This window comes from Chlorocebus sabaeus, chromosome 24 (genome assembly GCF_047675955.1).
Source record: "Chlorocebus sabaeus isolate Y175 chromosome 24, mChlSab1.0.hap1, whole genome shotgun sequence".
In the NCBI taxonomy this organism is placed as follows: Eukaryota; Metazoa; Chordata; class Mammalia; order Primates; family Cercopithecidae; genus Chlorocebus; species Chlorocebus sabaeus.
This window is the reverse complement of record NC_132927.1, coordinates 57722459-57750118: the sequence shown is the minus strand read 5'-3', so window position 1 is coordinate 57750118 and position 27660 is coordinate 57722459. Positions and strand designations below refer to the sequence as shown.

The window sequence follows — 27660 nt, the reverse complement described above, 5'->3', positions numbered from 1 at the left end:
CTCCTCCAGCGGTGCCATCCATCACACTGAGGCACCCTGGAGCGCACATGCTCTGCTTCCGGTTGATTTTACGTTTCTGATCCCTGAGCAGGCCTTGAGGAGGCAGTCCCAAGGAGTCAGAGTTGTTTGCTGTTGCATATCAGACTCTGGTCTGGGTGACTTGGCTGGTCACAGCACAGTGCTCCTGGGCCCAGGGACTGTGGTCTCTCTGTGATTTGGTTGCCATTTTCCTATGAAGAGGGTAGAGAATATGCACCCAGTCAGGTCAGGCACTTCGCAGAGGTGGGTGCTGGCTATAAGAAAGCCAGAAAAGAGTGCAGGTTCATTTATACACGTATGTTTCTACTCACAGGAAAACAACTCACGAGGCAAAAAAGTACATCTCATGGATGGAGCAGGGCGAAGTGGTTACAAGTACAGACTCTGGAGCCAGACTGCCTGGGTTTGAATTGTACAGTTTCAGGTGAGTTATTTAATCTCCCTGAGCCTCAGTTTCCTTATCTCTATAAAGGGAACCTACTTCATAGGGTTATGAGGATTAAATGATAATTTAATTAAATGAGTGGTAAAGCACTTTGACGTCAATGAGAGACGAGAAGTGTTACGTGTTTATCAAATAACACATTAAAGCGGTAGGTGAACCTCATGGTATGTAGGTTACACAGTGCTGTGTTAGACGAAGCTTACATGACTACCTCAGTTAAGGTACTCATGGTCAGTTATGCTCAAATGACATCTTGTGAGGTGTCCTAGGGAAACTAGCCATTTTAAAGAATCATGTGAGAAATATGTTTGTAAACTGCCTTTTTGTAAAATGAACATGAGAGAAACTGTGTCAGAGGAAGAGAGAAGTCAAGGTTGGATGACTCGATGTTTCGGGCAAGGGAGACTGGAGAGGTAGAGTGCCATCATCTTGGATGGGAGGAGTTTCTGCCACGGTAGTTTCAGGGGAGGGAGAGTCGCTGGTCAAATCTGGATGTGTTAGGGGTGAGCGTCTTGTTAGACGTTGAAGGGAAGATGTTCAGTGGGCACTAGAAGTCAGGTGAGAAGTCAAGGCTGGAAGCATCTGTGTGGGGATCCCTAGCTCGTAGATGGAATCTAAAGCTGTGAAGGAATGAAGGTATTTAACAGCTGGAGAAGGGATCCTAGGATTGAATCGGGGGCATTCTAGCTTTATTGGGAAAGTCAAGCTGGCTCGAGTTCTCTAGTTTGTGCTTTTCTTCACTTTGCCAGTGTAGAATGAGGTATGGACCCATTGGCATTTTCTTGGGGTGGTTTTCTCATTGAGCTCTATAATGCCATGGTTAAGTGCCTGAGTTAAGACTAGGGTCGGATACCATTTGACCTCTTACTATCTTTGGGCCCTTGGGCAAGTTACTTATTCTCTGAGACTCAGTTTCTTTGCCTGTGAGATGAGAACTAGTGGTGAAAAATGCCCATCTCATGGGTGTGAGGGCTCAGTAAGTGCGACATTGATGCTATGAAGCTGTCCACCACTTTATCTCTTGAAAGATTCTCACCGTTCATTACATTTGTTGAAAGTGAGGAGTGGTGACAGTCACACATGTTTAAAGCCCTTTGAATTTGCCCTAAGCTGGAATCCACATTTTAATTCAACTTATATTGCTACTGTTTTTCTTCTTTTAAAAAAGTAAAAGAGGTCAGGGAGATACTGTAGTAACTACACACATATGCTAGCAACTTATGTTTTCTCTGTAATTGAAACGTTACATCCAGTGATCAGATCTGGCCTCTGTATGTGGTAAGTGCTACAAGAATCACAGATGCTCAAGCATTCAGAGATATGAAAACGGAAACACAGAATAAAAGAGATACCACTGGATGACAGTGTTTTAGTATTACATATAATAACCTCATGTTTGCTCTTTGCCACCATGAGCCAGTTAAGAAGTTTCTCTCATTCTTCCCTGAGATACTGACCAATCTTCCCTACCATTTTTTTTTTTTTTTGATGGTGGAGTTTCATTCTGTCGCCCAGGCTGGAGTGCAGTGGCACGATCTTGGCAGTGCAACCTCTGCCTCCCAAGTTCAAGTGATTCTCCCCTTAAGCCTCCCAAGTAGCTGGGATTACAGGCATGAGCCACCATGCCCGGCTAATTTTGTGTTGTTAGTAGAGATGGAGTTTCCCTTTGTTGGCTAGGCTGGTCTCGAACTCCTGACCTCAAGTGATCCACCCCCCCCTCCTCGGCCTCCCAAAGTGGTGGGATTACAGGTGTGAGCCACCGAGCCCAGGCTTCTCTACTGTTTTAAATCCAAGTTTTACACTTGGTTGGAAAATTCCTCTAATGCATTTTATTTCACTCAGCAAATAATAATATTCTGAATCCATTTCTAAAAAACTCTCACTCTCAAAGCTAAATAAGAACCTAGAGATGTGGAGAATCACATTCTGAAGTCTTGTCACTCCATCCTCTAATTAGTATGTCTGCTGTGTTTACATTTGTGGTTTATATGCTTTGAATTGGTAGCTTTTCTGTTTTGCAAGGGTTACTGTCAGTGAGACGTCTACCAAAAGAAATACTGCTATTAGTGGTGTCGGGACCAAATGTATGTAACAGTGTGGTGTGTTTCTTAATCCCTACTGTGGTTTTTGAGAAACCATCTCTAGATGGTTGTGGGTGATGTGAGGACTGAAAGAAAAAAACTTTAGAAACAGCAAGGCAGAAACATTAATAGAAAGGAGCTTCCAGTGATTAAATTTTTCTTTTGGTCTTTCAGGTTGAGGAAGTAAGGAGAGTAGGCATAAATGGTGGGAAATTTCCATCAACTTGAAAAAAACAATAGAATACATAATTCTTAGCCACTGAGATGAGAGCCCAGGAAGTCACAAGGTCAAAGGATCCTGTCCCATTTGTCTGTGGTGACAGTCTCTCCTCCCCTTACAAGAAATGCCTTACCCTTAAATAATAGAAGTGCCCCTGAGAAGTTGAAGAAATGCATGCTGATGGAATTTTTAAAAATCAGATACATTTTAGAAGTGATTATACTTTTCTATATTTTCCAATTTATTTTTAGTGAGAGTATATTCTGTTTATAATAAAAATAGAAATCGAAAAAATATATATTTTTTTGATACGGAGTCTTGCTTTGTCGCCCAGGCTGGAGTGCACTGGCGTGATTTTGGCTCACTGCAACCTCAGCCTCCCGTGTTCAAGCGATTCTCCTGCCTCAGCCTCCTGAGTAGCTGGGGTTATAGGCGCGTGCCACCACTCCCAGCTAATTTTTGTATTTTTATTAGAGATGGGGTTTCACCATGTTGGCCAGGCTGGTCTTTTTTTTTTTTGAGACGGAGTCTCGCTCTGCCGCCCAGGCTGGAGTGCAGTGCTGGATCTCAGCTCACTGCAAGCTCCGCCTCCTGGGTTTATGCCATTCTCCTGCCTCAGCCTCCCGAGTAGCTGGGACTACAGGCGCCCGCCATGTCGCCTGGCTAGTTTTTTGTATTTTTTAGTAGAGACGGGGTTTCACCATGTCAGCCAGGATGGTCTCGATCTCCTGACCTCATGATCCGCCCGTCTCGGCCTCCCAAAGTGCTGGGATTACAGGCTTGAGCCACCGTGCCCGGCCCAGGCTGGTCTTGAACTCCTGACGTCAAGTGATCACCTGCCTTGGCCTCCCAAAGTGCTGGGATTATAGGCATGAGCCACTGCGCCTGATTAGGAAAAATAAATTTAAAAGAAGGAAGTAAACTAGCAATGTGGGGATAAGTGAGTTTTCACTTTGAAAGGTGCTTATTTGCTCACATTTTATAATGTGAGAATTCTTTTGTCCTGCAAGCTGTGACATTTCATAACGTACCTGCTCTCCACATTTAGAATTTACTTTAAACGTAGGGGATGTCAGTAGGGCATTTCGTGTATCAAAACCTCAGACTCCACTCTACCAAAGCAGCCAGGCCTCACTCAACAGACATCGACTCTCACACTTTGCCAAGCCCACCCAGCGTGTCCTGGTTCCTTGTGGCTGTCCCTGGCAGTTGGAGACACCCACACGCCCCTGCCTTCAGTCAGCAGACACAAACTTGGGATGCGTCTGTTTCTTGTTTGTGAGAGGCCTGGTTCACAAGGATAACATCACGATCAGCCTGGGGCCCCTGTGCAGCTGCCCCATGAGGCCACTGCAGCCGCCTGCATTTTAGCGTTTGGCTGGGCTGTCTTGGTTTTATGCCCATGTATCAGTTTTGTTGGGGGAAGAGGGAGGGGAATGATTCTCAGAAAAGGGAAGGACATATCCTCCGCTTTGCTGAAAACGGAAATAAGGAATTATCAGTTCAGGGTCAGTAGAAGCCACAGGGCCTGGCTTCCTTCTGTTGGGCTCCTCTGGAATGATTTTGTGTTGTTTTGAAAGGCCCGAAAGCAACTTGAGCCAGATAAATTGTTCTAGGGTGACAGTTTTTAACAGGGAGTCCACAGATCCCTAGGACTTTGAGAAGTGTGTCTGCGAAGTGCCTTAAATTATAATTAATGTTGCATGTACTTGTATTTTTCCAGAGATGAGAGTCTCTGGCTTAAATTATAACTCGGAGATTCAGAGAGCTATAATTTTTTGTTTAAAGGCTGAGAACCAGTTTCAAGGAGAGGCCTTCAAGTCTGAGTTGTACATCTTGGTCTTGGCCCTAACTTGAGAACTCTTCCTGATTGGTGACTCGTGTATGTAGTGATAATATCAAGAAAAGTGTGCAAAGCACCTTAGGTACACCTATAGAAAGTCATGTTGCAGGAACATGAAGAAGGTTTCACTTTTTCAAGTGCTGGCAAGCTAGAAATCTACAAATTTTTTTTTTTTTTTTGAGACCGTCTTGCCCTGTTTCCCAGGCTGGAGTGTGGTGGCACCATCTCATCTCACTGCAACCTCCGCCTCCAGGGTTCAAGCAATTCTCCTACCTCTGCCTCCTGCGTAGCTGGGATTACAGGCGCGCACCACCACACCCAGCTAATTTTTTGTATCTTCAGTAGAGACAGGGTTTCACCAGGTTGGCCAGGCTGGTCTTGAACTCCTGACCTCGTGATCTGCCCGCCTCAGCCTGCCAAAGTTCTGGGATTACAGGCGTGAGTCACTGCGCCTGGCCTGGAAATCTAGAAATCTTAGGGGGACCTACAGAAACCCATGCACCTACTGAAGCCCATGCTGCAGAAAGATGAAGGTTTCACTTCTTCAAATGCTGGAAAACTGGGAATCCAGAAATCTGGGACCCCTGCAGTTCTGTCCTAATGCCTCCTATTCTCTCCTTTCTCAAGCCCACTCAGAGCTCCCTTAGTATTCTGTATTATCATAGTATTGACTCGCTGGAATGAACACAAATATCTCTTTTACCTGGTGTCTTAGCGTGTTTGTGTTGCTGTTAAGGAACACCCCAGACTGGGTAATTTACAAAGAAAAAAGGTTTATTTGGCTCATAGTTCTGCAGGCTGTACAAGAAGCGTGACACCAACGTCTGCTTCTGGTGAGGGCTTCAGGTTGGTTCCACTCAGGATGGAAGGTGAAGGGGACCCAGGTGTGCAGAAATCACATAGTGGGACAGCAGAAACGAGAAAAAAGGGGAGGTGCCAGGCTCGCTTCAACTTCAGTTCTCATGGGAACTGAGTGAGAACTCACTCACTCCTGGGAGAATGGCACCAGGCCATTCACAGGGATCTGGCCCCACAGTCGAAACACCTCCCACCAGGCCCCACCACCCACATTGGAGATCAACCTTCAACAGGAGACTTGGAAGGGCGAAACAAAGCATGTCCAAATCATAGCACCTGGTCTTCTGCTGAATACTGAAATAATCCAGGCCCTCATGATAGTGACAAGATAACACATTTATAAGGAACTTCCTCCAAGTGGCTGTTTAGCCTGTGCCCAACACAAATGACCTTCCCCAGCTTTCCAACCTTGGTTCTTGTTTTTCCTCTTATTATTCTCTCTGAGTGACCCAGTCCAAATCCCCAGCTTCCAGTGGCCTCTCAGTCTGTGTTTTTAGCACTCATCTCTCCTCTGAGCTCTAAATCTGCCTATTTAACCGGTCCTAAAAACAACATCTCAATGTGGTTGTCCCACAGGCCCATCAAATCGCTGGGCCTAACGCTAAACTCATCACCTCCCTTCTACCTCCCAATCATTCTTTCTCCTGAAGTCCTTATCTTGGCAAATGGTACAGAAATTGATTCAGTTTTCCAAAGGTTTTTTTCATCCACCTACCACATCATTACTTCCACAATCTCAATGAGTCCAAAAAAGATTCTCTCCCCACATCTTGATGACATTACGTCCTAAATGGCTACAAGAGCTCCTTTCCTCTCTATCCCGCATCTTGCGATGCCTCATCGCTCTAATTACTAGCTGGTTTTCTCACTCTCCAGTTGATCTCCCTCATTGCTTCCAGAATAACCTTTTTCTAAAAAACAAATTGGGTCATGTTATTTCCCTGCTTAAATTGTTTAATCGATCTCCACTGCCTTTATGACAAAACCCAGCCTTCTTGGCATGCCTACTGGGGCCCTGTCTGACCTGACTCCTAGCTCTCCAGCCTCCTCTGTCTGTCTTCTCCTTCTGGCTCATTGCTTCGTCAAAGTAAATCACTTATAGGTCAGAAAACATATCTTTTCATTCATCTTCTGAACTCAGTATGGGCATACTACATTTTTAATGCAGCTGTTTGGAGTGGAGGCCTTGAAAACATTATTACACTTCACATTCCAAGTTGGGTAACAAAAAGACATCTTCACACCATGTCAGTGCTTCATTCCATCCCTGCCCCCTAACCTATTTCTAACATTAATGCTGAATCTCAGGCCATCCTTGAACATGAACCTCATTTCTGAGCCTCTCATCCTCCCTTCACATCATGCCTTATTCATCTCTCCAGATCCCACCGTGTCTGTAACACACACTGCAGGGGTTGGGGTCGGTGATGGGTGATGTTCGGGTATGAGGTTAGGGAGGGGGAAGGTCTGGGGATGGACATAGGAATCAGGGAGGTTGCATACACCCTTTGGTAGCAAACAATAGTTTTGCATGTAAACATGACTGGTTAAGCATGGCTAAGTGCAATGGTACCCTCTGATTGACCAGCTTGTATTGTCATGCTTTGTTCTTACAGATGCCATCCTGCCAGCCTGGAATGTCCATTTTCTCCACCAGTGACCCCTGCCTCACAGAACTAATTTCTATTCATCTTTTGACCAGTTGTTACCTTCCCTGTTACTCTTCACTGACCCCAGATTGGGCTAGGTGTCACTCCTGTACACCCATGGCATAGCTACATTCTCCTGAAGTTGCCCTGATGACACCGTACTGTGATTATTTATTTGTCTGTCTCTCTCTCCAAGGCAGGGGCTGGATCTTAGTCCTCTCTCTGTTCTTAGAATTTCACAAGAACACCGCTAGCAATAGGAGATGCTGAATAAATGCTTATTGAATGAATGAATGAATGGGTGATGTTCTGTGACAGACTTCTAAAAACCTGCAGAAGCTCCATGAGCATAAATAACCCAGAGTCCAACAAGACCTATTAGATCATCTCTTTATATTCTACGCATATGGCATTGCATACCAGCATTGATTCTTATCCAGATTTTAACTTACCGTCTTGGCTACCTCTTAGGCACATCTCAAACCCTCTTAACCCTGCCTATCTGGGGGCCACAGGACTGAATCATTCTGCCATCCGAGGCTACTTCTGCAGGTCCTTTCACTACTTCGGAACTCATGAAGTACTACATTGAAGGGTGTGGAATCTGGATTTCTCATGTGCTGCTAAAGGAGCTAGAAGATGCACCCCCAAAATGTGGGGAGTTGAGCCAGCATGGTGTGAACTCTGACCAAAGGGGAATAAGAGAGATGGGAGCTGGCAGGTACATTTCCTGTCCTAGCACCGTCTCCCCCAGTGGAAGGTTTTGAGGTACCATAGTTCCCAGCAGCCTCTCTGACTCAGCAACAAGCTGATTCTTGTGAAGCCATGGCCAGTTTAGGCCCATTCCATCTTATGTTTGCTTTCCCTACCTCTCTTCTCTTCTCTTACTTGGGCTTCCCTGGGATTGCTGTAAAACACTAGCGTAGAAGCTTGGCCTCAGGCTCTGCCTCCTAAGGAATCTGTCCTAAGACGTGTTCACACCTGCTAGTATTTCCCTAGAGAATCATGGGCCAGTGGAGGTGGAAGAGGGAAGGACACTATGCATCAGGTGGTCTTTAGAGCTTGTATGCAGTGGAGCTTGCCTGGAAGTTCAAGGCCTCAGCCATGTGTCCACTGTCCTTGGCTGTGCAAGTGAGTGGTGTTGGCCACCCTCATTTAGGGGAATTGGGCAGATGGATGCATTGGTAGAAAAAGATCCATCATTTGGAACCTGTGAACTTGTTCCTATGCAGGCTGACCATCTGTTCCATAATTTCCTGTTTTTAAAAATCCCAATTTAAGAAATCAAATACATATATATATATGTATATATAACTTTTATGTCAGTGATACAGCTGTGAAAATGGATCCTTACCAATATTTGTGATACATTCTGGGTTTAAATCCTAGCTTTGCCACTTACTGCTTGTGTGACCTTGAGAAAATTGGCCAGGCCAAGCCTTAGTTTCCTTAACTGGAAAGGAGTCATTAATAATAGCAGTTTATATCAGGACGTTGTAAAGATGGGACAAGATAATGCATTTGTAGGCCTCAACACAGTACTGTATAGAGTAAGCACTCACAGGATATTAGTTACAGTTTTTAATATTCTCTCTTTAAAATAGAATTTAAGAATGATAGAGTGTTAATCCTAGTATAGTAAACAAATTTAAGTTTAGAGTTTTTTTTTTTTTTTAAATTTGTAGAGCTTAGAAAGGTTTTATTTTGATTTTAAGAGGTATTTTCTTGGTCTGAAACTTTTTTCTAGGGAATCAAAATCTCAGACCCAGTTTTAATCTTGCTAAAAAGGGTGAGAAGGCATGATAAAAAGTTTCTATGGAAGTGGTGTTTACCTGCCAGGTATTTTGTTTTATTGGAAATGTGTGAGAACAACGTAGGGCTTGAGACTACGTAAGTGTATATCCTATCTTCCAAATATTTTTAAAGTCTTTGTATCAGTCCCAAATTAATAAATTTGTGGAAACAAAAGCAGAAAGGTTTTGCAATGTTGCTGTGGTCATTCAGAGAATTTGTGGCAGAGAAGATCCCAGGAACTAGCCTCTTGCCCCTTACCTGAGGCAAGCTTCAATCTGTGCCAGGTAAACAGAAAAGTACTTCCTCCAGGGAAGCACATAATCAGGATTAACAATGTATATGCTGGTAACTTTTTGCCTTTCTTTACAAAGCTGTATTAAGAGTCATTAAGCTTTCAACTGTAATCTGGGTTTATTATTAACTCCTTACAATCAAGCTTCCAGTTTAACTGTTCTACTTCATTCCACAAATGCTTGTCGCTTTCTGATATGGTTTGACTGTGTCCCCACCCAAATCTCATCTTGAATTCCCACGTGTTGTAGGAGGGACTTGGTGGGAGGTAATTGAATCATGGGGACAAGTCTTTCCTGTGCTGTTCTCATGATAGGGAATAAGTCTCACGAGATCTGATGGTTTTATAAAGAGGAGTTTCCCCTGCACGAGCTCTCTCTCTTTGCCTGCTGCCATCCATGTAAGATGTGACTTGCTCCTCCTTCCATTCTGCCATGATTGTGAGGCTTCCCCAGCCATGTGGAACTGTAAGTCCAATTAAACCTTTTTCTTTTGCAAATTGCCCAGTCTTGGGTATATCTTTATATGAAAACAGACTAATACACTTTTCTTCTGTGTAATGGCACTGAGCACTAGAAATGCTGCCAGGAAGGGCACGGTCCATCCCTCCATAAGCTAAATTCTGCAAGCTTTCTCAAGTCACCAGTGACCACCAAGGCCCTTTATGTCTCTCCTCAGCATTTGACACTAGAGAAAACTTCTTCTTTTTCAAAATTCCCTCTTGCCATCATGGCCTGGAGTCCTCTGGTTTTTTTCTCTCTCTCTCTGCCTGGCTCTGTCACCTGAGAGTCTAACTTCCCCCTTCCCAGCCCCTCTCCCTTATGTAGGCATGCTCCAAGAGTCAGTCATCTTCTTATATCTTTTTACTTCCCCTATTGATAACCTATTCATTCCCTTGGCTTCATACATTGTTTTTTCTTGGATGACTTTAAAATCTAACTTTTTACCTGTGATTTTTCTCTAGGCACCAAATCTACATTTTCACAGTCTTTGCGTCTCAACATATCCCAAAAACTTATTTCCTATCCTGTCCCCAATTAATTGCACAGTTTAAGGGACCACTCTTAGTTTCCTTAGAGTATGTGTTGAGGTCTTCTCTGCCCTTACCTCAGCTACCATGGCAGTACTATTCTATCGCCCAAGCTTAATTGCTATTTCCTAGCACTGTTGTTTCTTGTATTCTGTTGAGTAAAGAACAAGCCCAAGGATTCCTGTGGCTATAGGTGTTTTCTCTACTTTCATCTTTTTGCCCAGTCAAGGTTTTCTCCTGAACATTCAACATTTCTTTGCTTTTCTACAGTGTGGATGGTGATGTGGGAGGGCCTGCGCTGTTGCAGGACATGGGAGCGAATAGCTCTGGGGCAGCGTCAGATAAGAGAACCTGGTTTATATTGCATCGTGTGTGAATGGCACCTCCTGGAGTTGTGCAACACAGTGCTGTGGAAGTGTAAGCATGCAAGGGATGGAGTGTCACTGAGTCCTTTTGGGATGCCAAAGACTTGAGTGGCAGGAACAAGTTGAGGGGAGTTGGCAGTTCAACCCGGAAGGAAAGTTTGAGTTTTACAAAAGAGGAAGGGGGAAATAGTTTTTCCTCTGCGTCATCTACCTGGGGGAATAAAACCCTGTGTTTTTCTAGACAAATCTGCATTGAGCTGACTTCATTGTAGAGCTACCCACCAAGCCTGAGATTTGTGGCCTGGAGCTCTGTTTTCCTCTAATCCTTGTTATTCTTGGTATAGAGAGTATTGGCAGGAGCTCTAAACATAAAGGTTTTGTGTGCCTGCAGCTATACTGATAAATGAGGATAAAACCACTCTCATGTCACAACTGGACTCCCTTGGATATGGTTTTCCTATGGTCCAAAGAGTTTGGTCATAGCTCTGGTCACAGTCCTGCCTCCTGTTGACTGAAATGACCCAGATGACTTGGCCACACCAGCAGTAGGACACCTTGGCTGATACTTATAGCAGCAGTGTCCTCTGTTCAGGGGCCTGTGTAGTACCCAGACAGGCAGGTTGCCACCTTCCACTGCACAGGCTGTGTGGTACACACTCTTCGTGAGCATGGCTCACATAGATGACCATGGGAATGCGCCCTGAAGTTGTCCACTCTGGTGACCCTGCCTCCGGTACCTTCTCTCACTGCTCATTTCCAGGCCAACCGATGTCTCGCATTGAGCCAGCTAGGCTCTTTCCTGTCTCAGGCTGAAGCTCACACCACTGCTTCCCTTTTTTCCCCAAATTTCTAAGGTCTCCTCCTCCTTTGCACTTTCACTTCCTGAATGCCATGACCACAGGAATGAAATCAGCAAGTTCTTGTTCTCTCTCTTGACCAGGCTAACTCCTCCCAACCTTTATGGGTAGAAATAACGATGGTAATAGATAGCATTGACTGAGTGCTTATTATTCATGAAAAGGTTTACCTGCAGCATCTTACAGAATCTCTGAGGTAGATAATACTAGATGAAACTCAGGCTTAGAGCATTTCAGAGACAGATGTTCCATGACTAGAGTTAGCAATGGGGGACTTGGCCTACTGCCTAAAGAGCTTGTGCTCTGAAGGGTATGCTAGGCATCCTCCTATGACTCAGGTTAGATACAGCCTCTTCCAGGAAGCCGCCCTGGGCTCCTCACACCCTGCCCCTGACCTTTTATCATGCTCCTTAGTATCCTGTGCTGTCATGCAAGCTCAGGGCCTCTTAGAGGTGGTGGAGAAGAGACCTATGTTCCTTGCTTTTTCTGAGTTCCCAGAATATTAAAAACTGAAGAAGCTCCAAGACAGGATTAGAAAAATATTATGATTTTTTTGGATATATTTTCTTCTCAGATTTGACCAAATTAAAACCTTAAATTTATAACCATATACATAGAAACCCACAATTAATATAATTCTGCTATGTGCAAGGCAGCTATAGGCGTTACAGTATAATTTTTTTTTTTTTTTTTTTTTTGAGATGGAGTCTCACTCTGTTGCCAGGCTGGAGTGCAGTGGTGCAATCTTGGCTCACTGCCACCTCCACCTCCTGGGTTCAAGCAATTCTCCTGCCTCAGCCTCCCGAGTAGCTGGGACTACAGGTGCACACCACCACACCCAGCTAATTTGTGTATTTTTAGTAGAGACGGGGTTTCACCATGTTGGCCAAGATGGTCTCGGTCTCTTGATCTCATGATCCACCTGCCTTGGCCTCTCAAAGTGCTGGGATTACAGGCATGAGCCACCGTGCCTGGCTACAAAAGATATTTATTGAACTGTGTAGCAGAATAACTTGATATTGGGACATGAATTTAAGGTTGTAGGAGGCACATCTCGTATCAGTCCTTTTGGTATAATACTTAAAGTCCTTTGTGAATATGTGATCATTGGCTAATTGGCCTTTCTGGAATCTGGATTGTTTTTTTATCCCTAACATCTAGCAGAGGGTCAGGGCTTTGCACATTGGGGGCTCTAAATTCGTCTTGGTTGATTGAATGAATGAGTCAGTGAATTGTCTGGGAACAGTCTCAGACATCAGAACGATTTTAGTTAGAATCCCAGACTACTGTTTACTACTCTGACCTTGAGCCCGATACTTAACCTCTCTGGCCTCAGCTTTTGTCATCTCTGAAATGCTGGTGTTATTAATAGTACCTACCTCATAAGGTTGATAAGAGGAACAAAGGAGGTAATGTACCTCATCTATAGGATGGCAAAAGTAGATTGTCATGAACAGTGCTTGGGTCCAGGGCAGGGGTGGTAGGAGACAGGTCATGGGCATCATTGTCAGCAAAGCGAGAGCCACTCCAGCTGCTTCCTTTCTCTGTGGCTTCGTGTCCCCACCCAGCTATGGAGAAGAAGGATTGGTGATCCTAGGAGAGTCTCCAAAGCACCTGACTTTGTTCCCAGGGCCCTTAGCCCCTTTCCACATTCTGCCACTTGATGGGCAACAATAAGCAGATCTTACCTTTTAAATAACACTCTGCAGCCCAGCAAGCATCCTCACCCACATCAGTCCAGCAGGCATCCTCACCCACATCAGTCCAGCAAGCATCCTCACCCACATCAGTCCACCAGGCATTCTCACTCACATTATTAAATGAAGTAATAATCTCATTATCTCAATAATTTACATTATCTCATTTATAATATCTCATTTAATAATTACTCTTTTAATCAATATTAAATGGCCTGCGGTGTCAGGAAATTCCTGCTCTTGTTATATCATTCCTGGCACCTTCTCCTCCCCTAATGGCAGAGTTATCATGGAGGATATTTGTTCTTGTATTTACTGAGTTCTTTGGCAACATCTTCATTTTTTTTTCACATCTAGTATTTAAGGAATCTCATGGAGAAAAGCCTCATTTCAAACTTTTCTGTTTCCAAGTGGCCAGATAGAGAGTGGGCTGCTTGGTCCAGGATCTCTAACTCATGCATGCCCTTGTATTGAAAAGCAGGGCACAGCAGCACTCCCTATCTGGGACTCCACCATCTTTTCTGTCCATTTGGAGTCACAGGGTTCTAAAGCTTGGATGGAGCTTTCTAAGTGTGAGCATCCACATTGCTCTGGCATGTGAGAGCATTGGCCACTACTTATCTTTTGCTACAGATTCCCCCTGGATAACTGGATCCATTCTGTCTGATGATCATGTCCTAATTTGTGTCTCGAGCCTCAAGCTTCAAACTCAAAAGTCCATGCACCTAGTTGACATCTCTCTTGGATGTCTAATGAGCATCCCAAATATATCGTATTTAAAAAGAAATGCTTACTTTACTTCCAAATCCTAACTCTTTCTCTCTACCCCGGTCAATGGCACTATCACCCATCCTGTTCTCCACCAGAATTCCTTGCCCTCCCTCCCATGTGACATTCATCAGTAAGTCCTGAAGACCCTGCCTCTAAAATATATCTCAGATGACATGTCTTTCTCTTTGTCTCCATTGTTTCATCCAGACTCTGGCCATCATCATCTTTTTTTTTTCTTTATACAGAAATAAACCACTTTATTCTTAGTGTTGCTAATAGTTTAAATTACAACAGTAAGAAAGCTTTTAATGTTTGATTAAATGTTGCTAATGTTTTAAATTACAACAGTAAGAAAGCCTTTTTTTCACATGTGCAACAGATTTGTTTGTTTATTTGTTTATTTTTTGAAATGGAGTCCCTCTTGTTGCCCAGGCTGGAGTGCAATGGTGTGATCTCTGTGTCCTGCAACCTCCACCTCCTGGGTTCAAGCAGTTCTCCTGCATCAGCCTCCCAAGTAGCTGGGATTACAGATGAATGCCACCACGCCGGGCTAATTTCTTTGTATTTTTAATAGAGATGAAGTTTTACCATGTTGGTCAGGCTGGTCCCGAACACCTGACCACTTGATCTGCCCGCCTCAGCTTCCCAAAGTGCTGAGATTACAGGTGTGAGCCATCACACCCGGCCAACAGATTTATTTTTTAAAGGAATGGATTTTGAGAGAAAACAATGTGAGGCAGAGTATGGAATAGAAAATAAATACAAATGTAGGCGATTTTGCTAATTGTTTTATAACCACAACAAATTAGTACAGAGAATGTACAAAACACAATAAAGGTTCAAACATCGAGGTGTTCCCTTAGCAAGGCTGAAAATTTCAGTCTCTGGTATTTGGAATTTAGGCTGCAGTCCTTGTTTTTGGATAGACCACTGGTGGGTGGCACAGTCCATGCTTTTAACCAGATTTAAACAGAAGAATGGCCACTTTGCCCAGGTAGAAATGAAGTGCTTGGTTTCATGTGTCGGGTAACTACCGAAGTTCCTCCCCACGATGCCATGTCGTGTGGGGTTGTACATCTTGTCACATTCCTTCTTGATATGAGCCACAATGTTCTTCTGTTTGTTGTATTTCCCCAGCGCCTGAGTAGCACACTCCACCGAGTTCTGTTGCATCTCTTCCGACATGTCCGCATTTTTGATCACGGCCTTTCGGTCACACATGGTTACCCATGGAGAAGGGGGCTAGCCGACTGCAGCGGTCTCCTGGGGAGGTGCTAGCATCGCCCAGCTGGAGCTGCCATCGCTGCCGAAGCCGTGGTGCATCTAAGAAGAAAGCTTTTAATGTTTGACAGAAAGTTTTAAAGGTCACAAAACAATCATATTTTCCCCTTTGCGAAGACCGCTTTGCATAGTTTCAGCTTGTGTGGTCATTTAATTTTTTTTTTAATTTTTAAAATTCTGTTAAATTACAACTATAAAATGGACCATCTTAACCATTTTTAAGAGTAGAGTTCAGTGGCATTATGTCCTTTCACATCGTTGTGCAACTATTGCCACATCCATCTCCAGAACTCTTTTTATCTTGCAAAACTGAATCTTCGTACCTGTTAAACACTAACTCCTCTGTCTCCCCGGGCCCCTGGCAATCACCATTCTACTTTCTATTCTGTTAATGTGACTCTTCTAAGTACTTCATATAAGTGGAATCGTATAGTATTTGTCATTTTGTAACTGGCTTATTTCACTTAGCATGATGTCCTCAAGGTTCATTCATGTTGTAGCATGTATCAAAACTCGCTTTCTTTTTAAGGCTGAATAATGTTCCATTGCATGTATATACTACATTTTGCTTATCCATCCCATTCATCATCGGACACCTGGGTTGTTTCAGGCCACCATCATCTCTTCTCTCAACTGTTTTGACAGCCTCCTGATTGTTCGCTTTAAGTCCAGTCTTTCCCTTTCCATCCTCCTCTTTGCTGAGTTTCGAAAAAGGCAAAGCAAGTTTTGTTGCTCCTCTTTACGCTTCTTCAGTGACTTCTCATCGTGCTTGGAATGAAAGGTATACATCTTCATCTGAATCACAAGACCTCGTAGTTCTAAAAACTCATGACCTTTACAACCTCTCGTGCCTCTTGCCTACTCTATTCCCAGGTCAAGTTTTTTCTGGGTTTGTTTATTTGTTTGTCTCGTCTCAGACTCTTTGTGTCTTTGGTTCCCTTTACCTTGAATCCTCTTCACTTTTCATCCCATAGTGCTTGGCTTCTTCTTACCTTTCAGATGATAGTTAAGTGTCACCTCTTCAGAGACATCTTCTGTCACTCTATGTGTAAGATTCCTTGTTATTCCTTGTCTTCATTCTATTTATTTGTAGGTCTTTTGTTTTTGGTTGACTTGTTTCCTACTTCCTTTTCCCTCATGATGTAAGCCCCTTGAAGGCATGGTCTATGTCTATTTCATTTACTTCTGTTTTTTTTTTTTTTTTTTTTTTTTTGAGGCGGAGTTTCGCTCCTTTTGCAAAACCTTGCCAGGCTGGAGTGCATTCGTGTGATCTTGGCTCACTGCAACCTCTGCCTCCCAAGTTCAAGCGATTCTCCTGCCTCACCCACTAGAGTAACTGGGATTACAGGCATGTGCCACCACACCTAGCTAATTTTTGTATTTTTAGTAGAGGCAGGGTTTCACCATGTTGGTTAGGCTGGTCTCGAACTCTTGACCTCAGATGATCCACCTGCCTTGGCTTCCCAAATTGCTGGGATTACAGGCGTGAGCCACTGCACCTGGCCCTCATTTACTTTTGTACCCTGAACATCTAGCTGGTATTTAATAACCACTTGTTGGATGAATGAATAAATATCCTATTTAAGGAAAGAGTGTGAGAGAAGATGCCACAATCGAGTCTACTTTTCCTTTCCTTCCTTTTTTCCTCACTCTCCCCTCATCCCGCCTTCAAAACATTCTAAAATGTTAACATCCCTCACAGTTAAGAAGAATCACTGGTGTGTAATGATCACTCCTGCTCCGGAAAACTGTTGAATTGCCTCCTGATGTAGAGGCCTCTTGATGTAGACAGGGAGCATACCCCAAAATTTTCCTTAACTTTCTCCACTAAAAATGATCACTTTTCCAGCCTTGCCCCATGTCTCTGAAAAGGCAACCTAATTTTGCAGTGGTCTAAATAAACAAGGCAGGAAAAAAGAAATTAAACCTGGAGAGAGAATACCCAAGTAGTATGTTTTCAAAGTGTGACGTGTAATTTTGTATTTTCTGCTGTTTTGCATTGCCTTTGTTTATTCTCTATTATGGATAATGGTTGATTTTAGTTGAAGTTAGTCCCTTACCCATATTGGGAAATTATTTAAAGAAGGCTTTGCCTAGACTCCCAAGATTTTAAACTCTGGAGTATGTTCTCCCATTTTTTACTGTTATACTCCCTTTTTCTTTTACAATCTCTTTGACAATCAGAGATTTTCTTGGTTTATATATTGGTTTTCTGTAAGTGTTTATCACAGGACCACAAAATATGTGTTGAAACTTCACTGTTTGTTAGGTCAGAAGTCTGGCACAGTCTGAATGGGTTCCCTGCTTAGGGTACCGTGGGCAGAAATCAAGGGTTGGCCAGTGGTGGTCTCACTGGAACTCAGGGTCGCCTTCAGGCTATGGCCTATTGTTGGCAGAGTTCAGTTCCTTGTGGTTGCGGGACTGAAGCCCCCATTTAAAGAGCTCATTAATTAGATTTGGCTCACCTGGATCATCTCCCGGTCTTAAGGTCAATTAAGTAGTAACCTTAATTACATCTGTAAAATCTGTTTTGCCGTGCAATATAGCATAACCACAAGAGTAATACTAGGGCTCAGATATAATGGGGTCATTTTAGGATTCTGCCTACCACATTGATCTCTTTTGTTTGTTTTTGGTTAGAGTTACATTCATCTGCATGCATCAAAAAGTCTAATTCTAATAGCTTCAGCAAAAATATAATTTTTCACATAAAAAATAGAGAAACAAATGATTGTTGATATCAGTTCAGTGGCTTAGTGACATTAGGACCAATAACTGTCATTCTCTTAGCCTGTCCTTCCTATGATTATTGTAGCTCCAGCTATTAAGACCATATTCAAGTTGGGAAAAAAGAGAACATGAGAAGGATCAGAGCTGCATGAACTACATCTGTCTCCTTCATTGGGACAGCAAAACAAAACCAAGGCAAAAAATACTGTTTTGAACTATATTTCTCACCATATCTCCATTTATGTCTAACTAGCTAGAACTTGGTGAAGTTTCCACCTCTAGGTGAAGACAGGAAAGCAGGAATAGGAATTATAGTGATTGGCTTAAACCAGGAATGATGAGAGGAAATGGATGCTGATGATGCAGTGAACACTGTCAGTTATACCTCATTTCTGGAAGGCAGATGTGCTGTTGTGGAAGGAGTACAGAATTTATAGAGTCAGGAGGTCTGTAATTCTGTCCCAGTTCTGGGAGATGGTTAGCTATGTGACCTTGATCTAGTCACAGAACCTCTCTGAGCCAGTTACTTTATCAAGTGAGAGAAATATTTTCGTTACTTATCTCAGGGTTACTGTAAAAATGAATTGAAATAACCCATGAAGGTCTTTCCATTCTGGAACTATATACTAATTGTACTTTTTGGTAACTGGTAAAAAATAAGACAATTTCATTGATTCTAAGAAATATGTGTGTGTATGTGTGTGTGTGTGTGTGTGTGTGTGTGTGTGTGTATCTATATATATATATTTTTTGAGATGGAGTCTCACTCTGTCGCCCAGGCTAGAGTGCAGCACCGCAATCTCGGCTCACTGCAACCTCCACATCCTGGGTTCAAGTGATTCTCTTGCCTCAGCCTCCGAGTAGCTGGAATTTTGGGTGCATCCCACCACCCTTGACTAATTTTCGTATTTTTAGTAGAGACAAGGTTTCACCATGTTGGCCAGTCTGGTCAGAAAATCCTGACCTCAAATGATCCACCCTCCTCGGCCTTCCAAAGTGCTAGGATTACAGGCATGAGCCACTGCACCCAGCCTTAAAAAATATTTTATCTTCTCTGAAATTAGATTAATTGTAAAATGCATCTAATTTATGTATGGCTGTAAAATATAGATAAGAAATTATCCACATCAGCTCCCCACTGTCACACAGGTAAAATATTAGTATTCTCATTTCAAAAAAAAAAATATGAAGGAGAGTTAAACCAAGATGAATGTACCAAGATGGAATAAGTCAATATCTTCTGAGAGTTCAAGGAACTGGAAAATGTTTTGCAAACGTTAAAGCCTGACCTCCTACCAGAGCCATTCACTAATGTAATACACTGCTCAGGTACCTGGGGATGTCAGTCAAGGTCACTGCCTCAGGAATGCACCAAAGATCAGAGGCAATGCCTAACCAGTTTTTCAAGCCAAGTGTAACTTAGATTCTTGACTCTGAATGTGGAGCCATGGAATTGTTAGATAGCAGAGCCATGGGATTGATTATTTTGAAGGAAAATCACACAATAGAGTATTTTGTAATTATAACCTCGGGATATACATATATGTATGTATGTACATACATGTGTGTGTTTATGTATATGCATGTATACACACATATACACACACCCATACACACAAGTAATATGACTTTAGAGAAGGGAAGGCACCTAGGGTTAGGGTTATGCTGTGTGTGATTATAAGACAAAAGAAGAGGGAGTTCACTTAGGGAGAATCATAGATAGATGCTAACTGTGGTCACAATATGACATTTGTTCCTTTTGGACTTCTTTCTCATACATGTTTGATTTGAGGCTGAGGTGTTCATTCTGTTTCCCAGTTTCCAATGGAAATTGGAAGAAGATTGGGTGATTTCCTTTTGTTTTTTAAAAATAAAATATTTACATGAAAGAATGAAATTTTTTATAAGTTGAAATAATAAGAGCAAACAACCGGGATCACTCAACTCATTTTCTCTTTTAGGAGCATCAAGGTACCTGTTAATTAAGAGTGTGTGTGTGTGTATTCTTCAGTGAACTCACACTGTTCAGGTTTTCTTAATGAGAATTCATGCCCCTCATCGAGGAAAAGAATGTGAAAGAAGGAAAGGGAAGAGAAGCACTGTTCAAGTCCTTAATCTGATTTAGTCTTTCTCACAGGGTAATGGGGCCTTCCAGGCTTCTCTTTGATCTAGCAACTTATGAAACAAGCAGCGGGGTTATTTCAGCTTTCTGATTCAGCTTCTATGGCTCCTGTAGCCCACTGTGACACAGATATCAGTGTATAAAAGCTTGATATTATCTTGTGTCATTGTGCTATGCACAATTCTGAGTGCATGGTAGATAGATGCTCAATAAGGTAGCTGAATATCTTGCGTTAGAAGAACGCTGTAAAGAAATATATAGAATTTATGTAGTCTGTTTTTCCCATTCTTCCTTTCTTTGTAGCTTTTGATTTGATCTTTAGTTGCTTGTCCTTGATTAAGAGAAAAATGAGGCCTTACTTGTGGGTTTGGAGTAGACACCAAGGATCTAGTTGAAGATGTTTCTGCATAAACTCCAAATAGATAGCTGGTCAGGGCCTGCCAGTAGTCTCAAACCAAAAAAGTGGAGGTGGAGATTTTCAAAGATGCCGCCTAGCTGAATATCTATGAAAAACAGGTAGACAGGGAAGATGGCCAAAGATTTAACAACCCCTTTTGGACCACCAACTAGGCACAAGTAATGTTTTTGTATTAGATAGCATAGCTAACCTAATAAATCATTTTCCCAGCTCTGGAGCATTGGAATTAATCTATATGGCTGAGTGAACCCTTCCTTTTATTCTCAGATGATTTATAAAATTTCTAATTAATTTTCAGGACATTAGTATGAAATGACCTGTATTTTAGATGTCTGAACTAGTCTCTTTTTAAAAGTGAGCATGAGTCAGAAAGTAATGTTCCAGAGGAGGACTTCCAGTTCTGGTTATAATTGGTAACTAGCCATTCTGCTGCGAACAACCACAAAACAACATCATCTATGAGGCAACTATTTTCAGGCTTCGGTCAACAGGCAGCACAAGATTCTCTATCCTGAGGTGAGCCCGACACTCACCTTGGCTCTTTTCCAAGGAAGAGTTTCCTGACTGCAGCATAGTCAGCTGGAGTCTAAGCCAAGCACAGCAGTCCTGCTGAGCTAAGAAAACAGAGATCAGAGTTTGGGGCAATTGAAGCAGCTGGAATCTGTAGGACAGAGCACCAGAGGGCAGAGAGTTGGGGAGCAGAGAGCATGGGGATGGGGAGAGAGGAGCAGAAGTATGTCTGGGTGTACCCAGAGAACCCTTGGCCAGTTTAGAGTGCACAGGTGCATACTGAAACCATACAGAGCTTAATAGAGTGGCTGCTGGAGGATTGAGAATGGGACAAAGATACTGGACATCAGGCAGTAGTGGGGGACATTGGTGGTCCAGCCCAGCTACAGTGGAAAGAGCTCATTAATGTCTTATTAACATCTCAAGCATCCAACCAAGATATAGAAAGCCTGTGTCTTAGGGATAAGGACCATGTTCTCAAGGTGGGTCTGTACATTTTTTTCTATAAAGGGCCAGTAGTTATTATTGACGAGTAATTATTTTAGTCCCTGTGAGCCATACAGTATCTGTCACAGCTGTTCAACTCTGCTATTGTAGATCAAAAGCAACCATAGACCATATGTAAACTAATGAGCGTAGCTGGTAAATATACTAATAATACAACTTTATTTACCAAAAAAGGCAGAGGGCCAGACTTAGCCTGTGGCTGTAGTTTGCCAGCCCATGCTCTAGAGTAAGATTTACTTTAAACTTACCCTAGCAAAGCCTAGAACCAAGCCCTGTGTATTAGTCAGGGTTCTCTAAAGCGACGGAATTAATAGGATAGATTTATATATGAAGGGGAGTTTATTAAGGAGTATTGATCACAACATGAAGTCCCATAAGAGGCTGTCTGCAAGCTAAGGAGGAAGGAATCCAATCCTTTGAGCTGAGGAGGAAGGAATCCAATCTGAGTCCCAAAACCTCAAAAGTAGGGAAGCCGACAGTGCAGCCTTCAGTCCATGGCCAAAGGCCCAGGAGCCCCTGGCAAAGCACTGGTGTAAGTCCAAGAGTCCAAAAGCTGAAGAACTTAGAGTCTGATGTTTGAGGGCAGGAAGCATCCAGCATGGGAGAAAGATGAAGGTCAGAAAGATGAAGGTCAGAAGACTCAGCAAGTCTGGTCATTCCACTTGCTTTTGTCTGCTTTATTCTGGCCACGCTGGCAACTGATTAGATGGTGCCCACCTAGATTGAGAGTAGGTCTGCCTCTCCCAGTCCACTGACTCAAATGTTAATCTCCTTTGGCAACAGCCTTAAAGACACAACTGGGAACAATACTTTGCATCCTTCAGTCCAATCAAGTGGACACTCAGTATTAACCATCATACCCTGTCAAGATCTGCAGGGGAGACAGAGTTTAGAAATTGAGTCCTACGGCAATTAGAGGGCCTTGGGAAACAAATTAATCCAATGAAGTAAAAGACGAAGCTTTATACAAGCTCTAGGTGAGCAGCTCTTGGTCAAACTGCCTGCTGGAACAAAAATCAGTACTCTGCAGAGGAAAGTCAAATCCAGAAGGTCTTTGGTGTATCACCAACAATTATTAGGTGTGCAGAAAAACGAAAGAAAGCAAAAAAAAAAAAAAAAAAAAGCCAAACAAAAAACCTTAGAAAAGTATTACCCATAGTCAAGCAAAAAAAAAACAAAAAACAAAAAACAAAAAAAAAAACAACAAACCAAAAAAGTCAATAGTAACTAATCCCAAATGGTCCAAAGGTTGGATTTAGCAGACAAAGTCTTTAAAGCAGCCATTATAAATACGTTGAAAGAACTAAAGGAAAATATTGTCACAATGAGTGAATATATAAGGCATCGCAGCAGAGAAATAGAAACTACAAAAGAACATTCTAGAATGGAAAAGCTGAATAACTAAGATACAAAATTCACAGGATAAGCTTATGGGTGAATGGAGGTGAGAAGAGAGAGTCAGTGAACGCAAGGGCAGACTAACAGAAGAGATGGAAAAGGGGCAGAAAAACACATTTGGAGAAATACTGACTCAGTTTTTCCAAATTTAATGAAAAAACTGACAAACAGATTCAAGAAACTCCACTAACTTTGAGTAAAATGAGTTCACAGAAAACTACATCCAAATGCAGTTGCTGAAAATGAAAGATAAAGAGAAAATCTTGAAAGCCATTAGAGGAAAAAAGACAGGTTATATAAGCACGAGTAATTACATATAATCAACTGCTCCTTAGAAACATTCAGACCAAAAGGCAAAATACTGAAGGAAAAATTCTGTGTCTTGTGAAAAGTAGCCTTCAAAATCAAGAATGAAATAAAAGATGGACTGCTTTAGAGCAATGCTGTCTATATGCCATGAGGCCAGGTGTGGTAACTTGTGCCTGTAATCTCAGCACTTTGGGAGGCTGAGGCAGGTGGATTGCTTAAGCCCAGGAGTTTGAGACCAGCCTGGGCAACATAGTGAGACCCTGTCTCTATGGAAACATTTTAAAAAATTAACTGGGTGTGATGGTGTGCACTTATAGACCCAGCTACTCAGGAGGCTGAGGTGGGAGGATCATGTGAGCCTGTAGAGGTCGAGGCTGTAGTGAGCCGTGATAGTGCCCTGGTACTCCAGCCAGAGCAAGAGTGAGATCCTGTCTCCGTTAAAAAAGGAAGAAATATAGCATGGGCTGTTTATGTATGATTTTAAATTTTTTAGTAGTTTCATTTTAAAACATTAAAAGTGTCAGGTGAAAATAATTTTAACAGTATGTTTTACTTAAGCTAATACAGCCAAGATACCATTTTAACATGAAAGCAGTATAAAATTATTAGATATTTTATACATTTTTATACTCTTCAGAATCTGGTGTACATTTTACACTTAAGTGAACAACTCATTCGGATTAGCCACATATCAGTAGCCCCTGTGTCTAGTGTCTACTGTATTGGAATTGGATGATATAATTTTAGATCAAAGAGAAGGGGAAATGAACATATTTCCCTATATGCAGATTTCCTCCAAAGCTATTTTACACAGAGTGTTTAAATTAACCTTCCTAAAACATTTGCCAACATCTCAGAAGAGCTGAAGAGGCTACCTACTGTATATTAAGGCAAATTCATTCATTCATTCATTCGTTCATTCAGCTCTTTACCCAACAAACATTTACTAAGAGCCATACCCTATTCTAAGAGTTAAAGACATCAAGAAGCAAAAGATCAAGTCCCTTTCCTCATATAGCCACATTAGCAAATAATTTCATTATAATTTGGTAAATGAGTGTAGGTTAAGATAGTGTCAGCATTCAGAAGATATGGGGGATAAAGGACCAGTGGGAAGTATGGTACTTTACTTATTGGAAGTTGAGGAGTACCACCATAGATCAGAGTTCTTGATTGCAAGCAACAGAAATTAATTTTGGCTAATATAAGCAGGAAAGAAGTCTATTGAAAGGTACAAAAGAGCTCATTGGATTGCCAGATGACTGTCAAACGTGGCTTGGAAAATAGGAGCCACAGGACCTAGCCAGCAGTGAACAAAGCCAGAGTCACACCATGGGTCTGATTAGGATGCCACACTTGTCACCATTTTCACGGAATTAGGTTGTGCCTGCTTCTGGGCTTGCATCAAGTTTCTATTGTTCGCATGCCATGCCACTCTTGCATGTGTTCAAGGCCCTTGTACCTTTTAGCATTCCCTCAATATTCTAGCAGCCGTTGACAAAGCCTGGATTAATTACCAGGAGGGATGGAAAGATAATATTTTTTTCTCAAAAAAGAAAGGATTTTGGGTATTGAGCAGACAAAAAACAATGAGCATGCACATTATAAAGGTTTTATAGCAAAATAATTTGTGTTCTTTATCTTTGCATTCAGTGATTGCCACTTGACATAAATGCTTGTTGAACCAAGCCTGAGATAATGATTGAGCTAAGACTTGAAGGTGAGCAGGAGCTCATGAAATAAAAATGTAGGGAAAATGTATCCTAAAGATAATATTTAATAATGTATTAAATTAATATATGAACAAGTGATCAAATAGGACAAAGTATATTCAAAAACACAGTCTTTCAAATAACTCAGTTCATCAGGAATATAGGGTTCACAAGGGGAGAGAATGACACATGAGATTAGAGAAGTGGATCAGGGCCGGATTCACAAAGTGCCTGCATTTAAACAACAATTTTTGTTGAGCTTCTAACATGTGCCAGGCACTGTGCTCAATGCTGAGGGTGTAGCATGCAACCCCTGCTCTCAGGAATCCTTTGTTCATTTCTCATACCTCACTTTATCCTGTGAGGAGCCTTTGAGGAGCTGGAAGCAGAGCTGTGGCATAACCATTTTCAGGTTTTAGGAAGATCACTCCAGCATGATAGGTTGGATAGTAGGTTGGAGCAGGTGATACTGAGGGCAGGAAGACAGGTAGGAGACTTGTAACTGTCTGCGTGAGAGATGATGAGGGGCTGAGCTAAGGCATTGGCAGTGGGAATGGAGAGGGTAGGCTCCAGAGCTCAAACTCGTTCTGAAACTTAGAGCTCCTTTTCCAGGGCACTTGACACCCTCTTCAGATGAGCAGAGTGTAACTCACTGTGGGCTAGACGTGCCATTCCTGCTCCCCCTTCCTAAATGCCTGTGCCCCACAGCTCTTTTGCTCAGACCCCTCCTTTCCAGCTTAGGGTACAGTTCAAGACCACCTATAGCTCAAGCTCTCAGAAGTCTCTTAACACTCTTACTTGCTGCTGTCCTACCTTTGGTGACTAACTGCCAGAATAGGATAGAGAGCAGAGGTTATTGTTTTAGGTTGCTGTCGTATCTCCCTGCAGTTGACAGCTGCTTGAGGGCAGAGATGCTGTTTTGTTCTTCCTTGCACCCTCAGGCCCTAGAATGGGCAGAAACAGTACATGTTCCTGAAGACTCTCGCCCCCAGCTTTGTGTAACACACCAGAGGTACTGATGGCTAAAAAATTCCATCACCACGCTCCTGTCCAGCACTGTCTGAGGAAGGCTAATCTCCCTTAAGCACACTTCTTGAGTCACTCTCTACTTTTAAACCTCCCACAGCTTCTCATTTCCCCTTGAACTCTTCTTAGCTTCTATGGTCAATCAATCCTTTCACTCCATATTCCCCCAGTAGATACCTCTGCTGTCATCAGACAGAGGCTTGTTCAGACAGAAACACACCTCGTTAAGGTCTGCTTCTGATTCTTACTGTCACTTACGGTGATCCCCTGTCCAGAGGCTTCCCTCGCTGATCCCTCTGTTGGTCTAGAATCAAGGACATCCTTCAGATCTCAGAAACCCACCCAGTCCCATATGGTTCCAGCTCTCAGAGATCTCCCTACAGCTAAATTGTGGCACTCCCAGCATGTCCTTTAGCTGGGGCAGTTATTCTGGACTTGCATTTTCTGTTCTCTGGATCCTTTTTTCCTCATCTGTGTTGGGAGCTGCTTGAAGGTTGCTGTCTCAAGGGTAACTGGTACATTTCCAGACATGTAGGTCTCACAAAAGCAATTAGAGGACTGTCATAAGACAAAACTACTTCTGTGACCCCCATCTTATCAGACAATTGCATTCTCCCTTCTACAAATTTTTGTATATAAGCAATGCTGAGAAAGAAGTAGCTCTCTGAAATGGCAACTCCAAGACTTCATTGAAACTTTTAACATCTGTTGGTCAATCCTCCTGCTGATACTGAGTCACCACTCATTCGTGGTGATTCTAAACCTCATTTTATGATTCACATTCTAAAAATGGGGTGAGGTTTTTACCAAGAAACTAATTCCAGTATGAACTTAACCTCACAATTATTGTGTTCTTCTGTGGGTTTCCAGCTGCTAGCACAGCACTTTTCAAGGTCTAATTTCTTATGGCTTATTGGTGTGGCTCTTCTATGGCAAATACCTAAAATACATTTTATGGATTTATAGTATAGAATATGATGGGGGTTCCATGTGATCAATTTTTTCCACCAGACAGTCATTGTCTGTCACCAGCCCATGTCTGGTCTGGAACATGTGAAGGAAAGATAGATAAAGTTTTGGGGCTCTTTTTTCGTTCATACATTCTGAGGAATGGTCTTGGTTCCTTGGCCAGAGTGCACCTATATCTATAATGAAGAGGATTTAGAATCTGCCTTCTGGGCACTGTAGCTGAGCAAGTGACTCTACTTAGTATCTAGAACTTCTTGAACAATGACTGAAACCAGAATCTGCACATGACAGAAATGGAGTGGTTTCATGAAATCTGCATTCTAGTCCCAGGACTTCTACGAACAAGTTATGCAACCTTGGGCGAGTCATTTAACAGCAGCAGCAGTGCTGGCGGTAGCTAACATTCATAAAGGGTTTGGAATGGAGCCTGGGGCCCAGTAAGCCCTCTGTAAGGTCATCTACTGTTTTCATTGTCATTGTTACAGAGGGTTTATTACATCCAGTCCTGAGTACTTGGCGTACATTATCTCATTTAATCCTTAGAATTATGGAGTGAGTTTTTAAATTCTTGCTGTACAAGGGTAAACTGAAGCTTAAAGAGGTTGAGTTATGAGTCCAAGACTGTAAAGGACTCCAAGACTGTATAGGACTCAAATCCAAACAACCTAATTCTGGGCCCATGATCACAATCTCTATTGGTGCACCTGATTTCCTTGGGCCTCAGTTTTCTCATAACAC

General features: G+C 42.5%; 1 protein-coding gene and 1 pseudogene across 3 annotated transcripts in view; one reads left to right on the top strand and one right to left on the bottom strand.

Moving 5' to 3' along the window:
* STON2 (stonin 2) overlaps positions 1-27660 on the top strand; it is a 176161-nt gene that overhangs the window by 8827 nt on the left and 139674 nt on the right. For all 3 annotated transcript variants that reach the window (XM_037984347.2, XM_037984343.2, XM_037984344.2), the window contains exon 2: positions 353-463. The gene's annotated coding sequence lies outside the window, so the exon portion shown is untranslated. The remainder of the gene's footprint in view (positions 1-352; positions 464-27660) is intronic.
* Positions 14640-16346, bottom strand: LOC140710046 (dynein light chain 1, cytoplasmic-like; annotated as a pseudogene).